Below are 10,799 nucleotides of genomic sequence, written 5' to 3' on the forward strand. Positions count from 1 at the left end.
TAAAAGGAATCATAACTAATCCAGTTAGGGAAACAAATGTGAATAAAACAGCCATTAATCCATAACACCAGCATGTCATAGTGAGATCAAACTCAAATCTGTAGTCATAGCATGTGATTTTCTCAGTGATTACTTGCTATGTTGCTTTTCAAAAAAAAAAAAAAATTATGTCTGTAGTATAACAGTAATTCTCTAATATTTATTGACCAAAGAAGGGGAAATAAAAGAGGTCCCAGTCCCTAATTTCTGAAGGAAGGTGAAGGTGAAGGTGAAGTCTCTCAGTAGTGTCTGACTCTGCGACCCTGTGGACTGTAGCCTACCAGTCTTCTCCACCCATGGGATTCTCCAGGCAAGAATACTGGAGTGGTTTACAATTTCCTTCTCCAGGGGATCTTCCCAACCCAGGGATCGAACCGGGGTCTCCTGCATTGGAGGCAGACGCTTTAACCTCTGAGCCACCAGGGAAGCCCGATCTATGAAATCCTAATCTAATAGGTATGAGATTTAGACCCAGAGTTCAATTTCATCAAGTGTTATTTATGATTCTGATGAAGTATTTCTAAGGCAGCACTTTGGGAAACATTAAATTATTTCAAAAATAAATTGTGAGTACCCATCTCTCTATTGATATGAACTATTTAATAATCTATGAACCATAGTATTTCATTTACCTATTTAAATTGCCATCTTTCTAAATAATCATAACATCTTTATTCTTTAATTTTTTTTTACAAGTCCCTGGTATGTAACTTTCAAATACTAAATATGTAGCATTTGGTTTAAGCCTATATACATCTAATTTTATCTACTCTAAAGAGAATTAATAAATATATAAAATATTTCATTGGGAAAAAATTAGTTATAATTAGAGGACCCATATCATGGTTTGTGAAAAAGTTGAGAGAATAATATGTAAGATTTTAGTTATTAATTGAAGAGGTATTTGTGAAGGGAATTTTAGCTGAAGGTGGAGGGTGTGAAGAAAACACAGGAAGGTTGCAATTCATATTCAGAGACTAAAAGCTCAGTATGCTTTGAATGTAGTAAGCAAATGGCAAATAGTGGAATTTATACACTAAGTGCATTTCTATAATAGATAGTAAATGGTTTCAATAGTAAACAAAGGAATTCATGATCCACTTAATTACAGAATTAAAGGTTTTTGAGCTGGAAAAGACCTTCTAGCATTCATCTTCTGTTAGAAAGTCCGTGGTAATTTAGACTACACTATATTTTAGAGCATCTCAAGGTGGGAAAGGGGGATCGACACGCCAAGCCTTAAATTGTTTGACTATGACCTTAAGTAGCAACTAGCAGATTTGTCTCAAACCTACAGTATACAAAGGCATTTTCTTTCAAAAAGACCCATTGAAAGTTCATATGGTAGATGTTTTTAAAATGTATTTTGCAAAGAGATTAAGTGGCTTGTTCAAAGTCAGAGACTGAAAAATGACAAATGAGGGTTGACATCTGGTTTCTCATACATTTTCCTATAATGTGTACTCCATATTAATGGACTTTTCCACTATTCTTATATTCTAAAGATGATAGTATAACCGCTGATTTTGTTTTGTTTTACTTTAATATCTGTATTTGCTTTTCTGACAAGTGTTTCTAGAATGTAACTCTTGCTTCAGTCCTTGTGGTAGTACAACCATTTGTATTCTTGGTACAGTATGGCTAGCAAAATGTTTTTGCCAAAAGTCCCACAGACCAGCTACTTCTCACAGGCTGGAGGTTGGTAACTTTCATAGAAAAGAAAGTATGCAGATGAAGCAATACAAACATCTTCAGGGACACTCTATTTTGCAATCAGGAAGACAGCTAGCATTCTTCCATAGATGGTTCTTGTGCCTGCAAAGTTGTTGTTGTTGTTTTTTTTCCTATGACATAATTTCAAAAGCATCAGGAAATATTAACTTTTAAAATTGTCTGTGGAAACTATGACAATGTTATCAGAACTTTGAATGCACCTTTGTTAGTATCTAACTTGATAGTTATGGAATTTCAATTTAAAATCAACTGAAGTCCAAAAGTAGTTTTTAAAAAGCAGGCATTGTTGAAAGCATTAGTCATAAGTTTTAATTTGTTTGGATTTTCCTTCTAGAAAATACCACCTCATCATTTCATATTTTCCAAGTCAAATCTTTTGAAGACGTTTTTCCTGATCAGCTGTGAAAAATATTGTAATTCAATGTTATCTTGGCATAAATATATTCAAGAAAGGAAATTAAAGGACAGATTCAAAACATCTGCCAGATCCTGATAAAGATAGCGAAAATGATTTAGTCTGAGTCATTATCTCCCACTCAGGACTATATACCTCAGAGCTAGTCAACCCGCTTAATCATAGTTTGAATAGTCAGTCAAATGGAGTCTGACACTTTATTTCATTTTCTATCAAATTTATTTTTCTCACTTTCAATCTGTGGCCTCCTTAGTTCTCATTTTAATTCTTATTATGAATACACACCCAGTTCCACAAGTATTTTTGTGGTTAGTAGAAACTTGCAATTAAATTGCCCATTCATTAATTATTAATCTGGTGTAGGTGACTTATGCCATTAAGTAGATGTTCAGTTCAGTTCAGTCACTCAGTCATGTCCAACTCTTTGTGACCCCATGGACAGCAGCATGGACTGCATGCATCAATTAAGTAGATGGCTTAGAGCTTAAATTGAGCGAGACGCCCCCTTCCACGTGTAGTTTGGTGAATTTAGGCTACAGATCAGATTTTCAACATACAGATAGATGCTAATTTTGAGAAGCATGCTCGTATTACATGTACCACTTAGCAATATGCATGTAAGTGATTGTTGAAATACAGTGCTAATATTTTACAAAACATATTAAGGGATCATCTATAAGTTACTATAATTAATAAGAGTGGAGTTGCTTTTCTTTCTTACAAAAGATTCTAATTCTTTCCCACATGTAATATAGTTTTAATTTGGAACAAGAGATTTCAAAAGAAGTAAAGGGTAAATAACAATCTTAGTATGTGTTCAAATGTTTTGACACTTCAGTGAAAACTATACATTTAGTGACCAGTTTCATGCTTTATAATTTCAGTGAATATTGATCAGTATAAGAGAAAAGAAAGATGAGGAATGAGATTGAGTGAATTTTAAGTCTCACACAAAGTGCTTTCTTGTCTTATCCTAAATGTTATTGACTTTGACCATATGACTGGGATAGAAGAAAATAACCCAACTGAGTATAATTATCTACTCCAGGAAAATTAGAAGATTCATAGAATTCTGGGTAAGAGGAAAAGGGAACATTCATATATCTATCTATGAACAATTAGAGAATGTGAAATACTTGTTCTTTTACTTATTCTCTGTTAAAACTAAGGATAAACTAAAATAAATTAGGAGGACTTGTCATGACATTTTCAGTGTTCTTGACTATTTTGGTTTTAGGGTGTGTTGGTCACCAACTTCAGGAACTTCGCAGGTGTAATCTGAAACCAACCCCTGTGGTGGAGAGCATGGAGAGATCAAAAAAGAAGCAAATCACTCCAGAATTTTAGGTGGCAAGTTTAACGAGCAAAGGAACTTACATAAAGAGGTCTGTGTGGGAGACTGCAAGACAAGCAATTCTCCACAACTGCTCACCAGAATCTTTAAGTTTATGTGGAGATCTCGGGGCTTCTCAGGAGATACAAGAAACTTTGGTTCAATCCCTGGATCGGTAAGATCTCCTGGAGAAGAGAAATGGCAACCCAATCCAGTACTCTTGCCTGGAAAATGTCGTGGACAGAGGAGCCTGGTGGGCTACAGTTCATGAGTTGCAAAAGGGTCAAACATGACTGAACACAGCATAGCATAGAACCCTTGAGGTTACTGTCAAGTATATAGCCCAGCTGTATACATGATTAAGCAACACATTACCCCCTCAAGATTGGATTATTAAAGAGCTCCACCCTGGGAACAGTGGGTGAAATGCAAATTCCTAGAACAGGGTAGAGGGTAAAGTGTATCCAGTTGCCTGGTTCCAGCTCACAGGTCAATCATCAGTTACATGTTCCCCATGATCTCTCCCAACATTGCACTCTTACTGAATGGCTTTTACAATCTTACAGGCCTCCTCTTCTGCAGTGTGCCCTGAACGTTCAGTGAGGAGCTTCAGTAGCATGGAGGTGACTTGTTTGGCCACTGTTTAGCTGCACTGGAGGCATATGCCACAGAAAGATATAGGCACATTCAAGAGAAAGTACCAACTAAGACAAAGATTCCCAAATAGGTAACAGTTTTTTCAAGAGTCTCATGATTTGGACCAGTGATTTATTAAATCCCCTGGGCTGGAGATTGGATCACTCAGGGTGTTTTCTTGTATCCTTGTGTATGCAAGGGGCATCTGTGCTTTATAAGTCAGGATGTGGAAAACAAGTCTGCCTCAGGTTCTTGCTGGTGGACCTAAATGTCTCTCCACACACCCTGACCCTGCTTCTCCTGCTGCTGCTGCTAAGTCGCTTCAGTTGTGTCTGACTCTGTGCGACCCCATAGATGGCAGTCTACCAGGCTCCTCTGTCCCTGGGATTCTCCAGGCAAGAATACTGGAGTGGATTGCCATTTCCTTCTCCAATGCATGCATGCATGCTAAGTTGCTTCAGTCCTGTCCGACTCTCTGTGACCCTATGGACAGCAGCCCACCAGGCTCCTCTGTCCACAGGATTCTCTAGGCAAGAATACTGCAGTGGGTTGTCATTTCCTTCTCCTTAGCCTGACCCTACAAGGCTTTAATCACAATCATCCACCCCTCACTTTGCAAGTCTCTAAGACATAAGGTTAATCCCTTTGGAGTTAGACCAAATGTCAGTTCAAAGGGTTAATGGCCAAGGTTCATTGTAATCACCAGCCAAACTGCTCTGAATTCTGTCCACTGAGGGATACAAAGGTGCTACAACAGGAAGAGGGTCTGGGTCATTTGGAGAATCTACATACTCTATCAGGGCCTAGTATCACCTACATTTCTATAGACAGTGAGCTGAAACACAAGATGCTCCTCTGCTGCAAATAGGCTGCCACTTAGTCAAAGCTGAGATTTGAACAATGGCAGAGGTGGGTTGGTCCTTCTGGCCACTGCCCCTGGCCTCAGGCATGGGGGCACGGGGTAGCTTATCCTGCCCCTGGTCTTGGATTGATTATGTTCTTTGCAGCCAAAGATGGAGAAGCTCTATATAGTCAGCAAAAACAAGACCAGGAGCTGACTGTGGCTCAGACCATGAACTCCTTATTGCCAAATTCAGACTTAAATTGAAGAAAGTAGGGAAAACCACTAGACCACTCAAGTATGACCTAAATCAAATCCCTTATGAATATACAGTGTAAGTGAGAGATAGATTTAAGGGCCTAGATCTGATAGATAGAGTGCCTGATGAACTATGGAATGAGATTCAACACATTGTACAGGAGACAGAGATCAAGACCATTCCCAAAGAAAAGAAATGCAAAAAAAGCAAAATGGCTCTCTGGGGAGGCCTTACAAACAGCTGTGAAAAGAAGAGAAGTGAAAAGCAAAGGAGAAAAAGAAAGATATAAACATCTGAATTCAGAGTTCCAAAGAATAGCAAGAAGAGATAAGAAAGCCTTCTTCAGTGATCAATGCAAAGAAGTAGAGAAAAAAAACAGAATGGGAAAGACTAGGGATCTCTTCAAGAAAATCAGAGATACCAAAGGAACATTTCATGCAAAGATGAACTCGATAAAGGACAGAAATGGTATGGACCTAACAGAAGCAGAAGATATTAAGAAGAAATGGCAAGAATATGCAGAAGAACTGTACAAAAAAGATCTTCACGATGGTAATAATAATCACAATGGTGTGATCACTGACCTAGAGCCAGACATCCTGGAATGTGAAGTCAAGTGGGCCTTAGAAAGCATCACTACGAACAAAGCTAGTGGAGGTGATGGAATTCCAGTTGAGCTATTCCAAATCCTGAAAGATGATACTGTGAAAGTGCTGCACTCAATAGGCCAGCAAACTTGGAAAACTCAGCAGTGCTCACAGGACTGGAAAAGGTCAGTTTTCATTCCAATCCCAAAGAAAAGCAATGCCAAAGAATGCTCAAACTACTGCACAATTGCACTCATCTCCCACGCTAGTAAAGTAATGCTCAAAATTCTCCAAGCCAGGCTTCAGCAATATGTGAACCGTGAACTTCCTGATGTTCAAGCTGGTTTTAGAAAAGGCAGAGTAACCAGAGATCAAATTGCCAACATCGGCTGGATCATGGAAAAAGCAAGAGAGTTCCAGAAAAACATCGATTTCTGCTTTATTGACTATGCCAGAGCCTTTGACTGTGTGGGTCACAATAAACTGTGGAAAATTCTGAAAGAGATGGGAATACCAGACCACCTGACCTGCCTCTTGAGAAATTTGTATGCAGGTCAGGAAGCAACAGTTAGAACTGGACATGGAACTACAGACTGGTTCCAAATAGGAAAAGGAGTATGTGAAGGCTGTATATTGTCACCTTGCTTATTTAACTTCTATGCAGGGTACATCATGAGAAACGCTGGACTGGAAGAAACACAAGCTGGAATCAAGATTGCCGGGAGAAATATCGATAACCTCAGATATGCAGATGACACCACCCTTATGGCAGAAAGTGAAGAGGAACTCAAAAGCCTCTTGATGAAAGTGAAAGTGGAGAGTGAAAAAGTTGGCTTAAAGCTCAACATTCGGAAAACAAAGATCATGGCATCCGGTCCCATCACTTCATGGGAAATAGATGGGGAAACAGTGGAAACAGTGGCAGACTTTATGTTTCTGGGCTCCAAAATCACTACAGATGGTGACTGCAGCTATGAAATTAAAAGACGCTTACTCCTTGGAAGCAAAGTTATGACCAATCTAAATAGCATATTCAAAAGCAGAGACAGTACTTTGCTAACAAAAGTTCGTCTAGTCAAGGCTATGGTTTTTCCTGTGGTCATGTATGGATGTGAGAGTTAGACTGTGAAGAGGGCTGAGCGCCAAAGAATTGATGCTTTTGACCCGTGGTGTTGGAGAAGACTCTTGAGAGTTCCTTGGACTGCAAGGAGATCCAACCAGTCCATTCTGAAGGAATTCAGCCCTGGGATTTCTTTGGAAGGAATGATGCTAAAGCTGAAACTCCAGTACTTTGGCCACCTCATGCGAAGAGTTGACTCATTGGAAAAGACTCTGATGCTGGCAGGGATTGGGGGCAGGAGGAGAAGGGGACAACAGAGGATGAGATGGCTGGATGGCATCACTGACTCGATGGACATGAGTCTGAGTGAACTCAGGGGGTTGGTGATGGACAGGGAGGCCTGGCATGCTGCGATTCATGGGGTCGCAAAGAGTTGGACACAACTGAGCGACTGATCTGATCTGATCTGAGAGGTGGGTTGATGGAACATATTCTCTTCTCACCCCTTGATAGGAAGGAAACTTCTTACCATCATATGCTGTTCCTTTGTGAGAGGTTCTACCTGGAGGAATGCTATGCACTGCTGAGAGCTATTGCTCTATGGGGATATATTGAGTTTCTTCCCCCTTCCAGACCTAAGACTGAAATCCTATAAACTCATTCAGATATCTGTCACAGTGCCGAACATAATCTGTAGCCAGAGACACATATTACTCCAATGGTAGTCCTGCTTAAGAGATGCCCAGAACTTTGATCTGACTCACTGCATCTTTGCCTTCTCAAAGGTGGATTGGTGCTCTGATCCCAAGTCCCACACGTGCCCTTTAGGTCCTCCAAAACCTCCAAATCCCTAGCTTGCATCCTTTTTACGTTGTTAAGGGTTTGATAGGCTTATATGCTAGCAATAACAGATTCTGGGACAATTGAGGTTTTATCCAACCAAAGGACTCCCCAAAATTTTAAAACATTGCCTGGGCCTTGAATTTCCTATGAACTTCTACTGCCCATCTTCTTCCTTGCAGATATCCCAGCCAAACCTTCAGAATGTCCTGCAGAAGAGGTAAGTCTTCACATAATATGTTATAGAATCAATGTAATGGGCCGATGTTGTTGAGGTGCAAAAAAGAATAGACATAGGTATCAGGTCGATATCCCATGACATATTGTTGGTACTTAGGGAAGCCCTTCAAAAGTCCATTATTGCCCTGCTAATGTGAACACAAATTGATCTTATTTATTATAAATGTGTACTTGTCAGAGTGTTTTCCATGAGTCTTGAAGACAAAGCACTTTCACAAGAACACTTCTGCCAAAGCAAAGAGTAAACCAATTATTGCAAAGAAAAATAGCTAAATAGTTTTAGTTTTATGTATATGTATTATCGATTTCAAAGGATTACTTCTCTTTAAGTGAATTAAATAGAACTCTTTTCCAAATTAATTTTTACAATATTTTCTGAAAATAGACATTGCATGTACATAACATACATCTAATGGCATACAGAGATATGCATACAAATAGAGAAATTTAGCTTTTATTCCAAAATTAGCCTTTGATGAGTAATGTTATGGAGTCTGTGGACTACAATTTGTTCAAGGAACTTTCATGGTAGTCTGTATTTTTATTCATAAAAACCTCTCTCTCTCCCTTTTTTTCTTTCTTTCAGTCACAGTGGAGAGTATTTGCATTTCAAAGGCATGGCAAGATTTACAACTTTAAGGGCAGAGTTAGGTTTTTCCAAGAGTTTATGAGTATATTTCTCTATTGTCAGATGTCTAAGGCAACTACTACATAGGATTTTATTTTATATTAAGGATCAAACAGTGTAGACCACTCCATCTGTTTACTGTCAATTATCACAACATCCTCCCCTTCTCTCTCTGTTTCCCAGAGATTATTTCTTTTGGAATCCTAATCAGACTTCATTACAACACTCAGATCTTAATCCTTCCTAACCTCACAAAATGGCACACTGAGCTCTTTAAATTACTCTCCTCTTCACATACCTTGTTTGCCAACCTTGAAAGTAGCAGAGCAATAAACAAGTCTTTCTAACTTCAGCTCATCTTCCAAATTTCTAAGTTAAGATTTAGCCTGTAGTTGAGCATTGGTGGCCAGCTGAATTGCCCACAGTAGAGGCCAGCTCACTTCAGAAGTCATTGGTTTTCCTTCTTTGCAATGGTATACTATGAGAAGTTCCTCGAATAAAAACATTAAACCAGCCTGTGTTTTGGGACTGTCTCTCAATTTGTGTGGCAGTCCTCAAACATATAATGTATTGGTCACCTCTCCCCACATGCAAGATAGTAGCTAATGTGAGATTTTCCACAGGGATGCCTCTTTTCCAAAGCCCATTTCTTTGACGTCTTGGTAACCTCTACAGCTGTTGATTTGAAACTTTGGGACCGTCCTGGGTTTAAATTGAAACCAGTACCTATACAAAGAGGGAATGGAAGACTGAAAGAAGGAAGACCACTCTAGACTGGTAGGTGGCAAGTTTAATAAGGAATGAGATTTACTTATGAGGTTTGTCTTATGTAGATCTTATAGCAGTAAGAATAATAGATTTCCAAACCTTCATGCTAAATCTTAAAAGCCCATACAGAGGAGCTAACTGGGTTCAGTCATGTATACCATCCAGATGATATGAAAAACACATTGCTTCCTCAAGGCTGCATCCTGGAAAATGTCTCTAAATTGTGTACACACTTGAGGGAACATTATCTTCTAAGCACAAAGGAGGGATATGTGCGTGGACAGTGGCTTCAGTTGTATCTGACTCTTTGGGACGCCATAGACTGTAACCTACCATGCTCCTCTGTCCATGGGACTTTTCTCAGCAAGAATACTGGAGTGGGTTGGGATGCCCTCCTCCAAGGAAATTTCCAACACAGAGATCGAACCCATGTCTCCTGTGTCTCCTGCATTTCAGGCACATTCTTTTACCACTGAGCCAGGGAAAACCAATAGAGGAATGAGGAGCTTTCAACTGTTCAGGTCTAGTTCTCAGGTCTGCTAGCAGTCACGTCCTCTTGATTATGATCTCTTCCAACAGTGTGACTGCAAGGAATCATTGAGTTAAATGCTCATTTCTAGAATTACAGATTTCTACCTTTTATCTTGTTCCTTCAGGGCTAATATCTTATTTTTTTGTATGCAGCCTTTATTGTATACACATTTTTGCCTGTTAGTTAGAAACTTGAGAGTAAAGAAGATGATGGTCTAGTCAATAAGTCTAAAATTAACAGCTGAGTAAATGTATCCAAGTAAATAATTAACATTTCCTAAAAATTTTTTGAAACATCAAAGTACTATAAATGTTATCAGAATAAGAGGAACAGCCAACAAAATTTTAAAAGAACTTGAAAGGTGCAAATCATATAAAAAATTGAAAGATGCTTGCTCCTTGGAAGAAAAGTTATGACCAACCTAGACAGCATATTAAAAAGCAGAGACATTACTTTGCCAACAAAGGCCCATCTAGTCAAAATTATGTTTTTTCCAGTAGTCGTGTATGAATGTGAGAGTTGGACTATAAAGAAAGCTGAGTACCAAAAAACTGTGGTTTTGGAGAAAACTCTTGAGAGTCCCTTGGGCTGCAAGGAAATCCAACCAGTCCATCCTAAAGGAAATCAGTCCTGAATATTAGTTGGAAGGACCGAGGCTGAAGCTGAAACTCCAACACTTTGGCCACCTGATGCGAACAACTGAGTCATTGGAAAAGACCCTGATGCTGGGAAAGATGGAAGGCAGGAGGAGAAGGGGATTGCAGAGGATGAGATGGTTGGATGGCATCACTGATCAATGGACATGAGTTTGAGCAAGTTCCAGAAGATGATGAGGACAGGGAAGCCTGGTGTGCTGCAGTCCATGGGGTCGCAAAAAGGGTCGGACA

General features: G+C 39.3%; 1 non-coding gene across 1 annotated transcript; it reads right to left on the reverse strand.

Moving 5' to 3' along the window:
- Positions 1-393: 393 nt before the first annotated feature.
- Positions 394-465, reverse strand: TRNAW-CCA (transfer RNA tryptophan (anticodon CCA)). Its single transcript has one exon. It is a non-coding gene; the product is annotated as a tRNA-Trp (tRNA).
- Positions 466-10,799: the final 10,334 nt, after the last annotated feature.

The sequence above is a fragment of the Bos taurus genome, chromosome 15 (genome assembly GCF_002263795.3).
Source record: "Bos taurus isolate L1 Dominette 01449 registration number 42190680 breed Hereford chromosome 15, ARS-UCD2.0, whole genome shotgun sequence".
NCBI lineage: Eukaryota > Metazoa > Chordata > Mammalia > Artiodactyla > Bovidae > Bos > Bos taurus.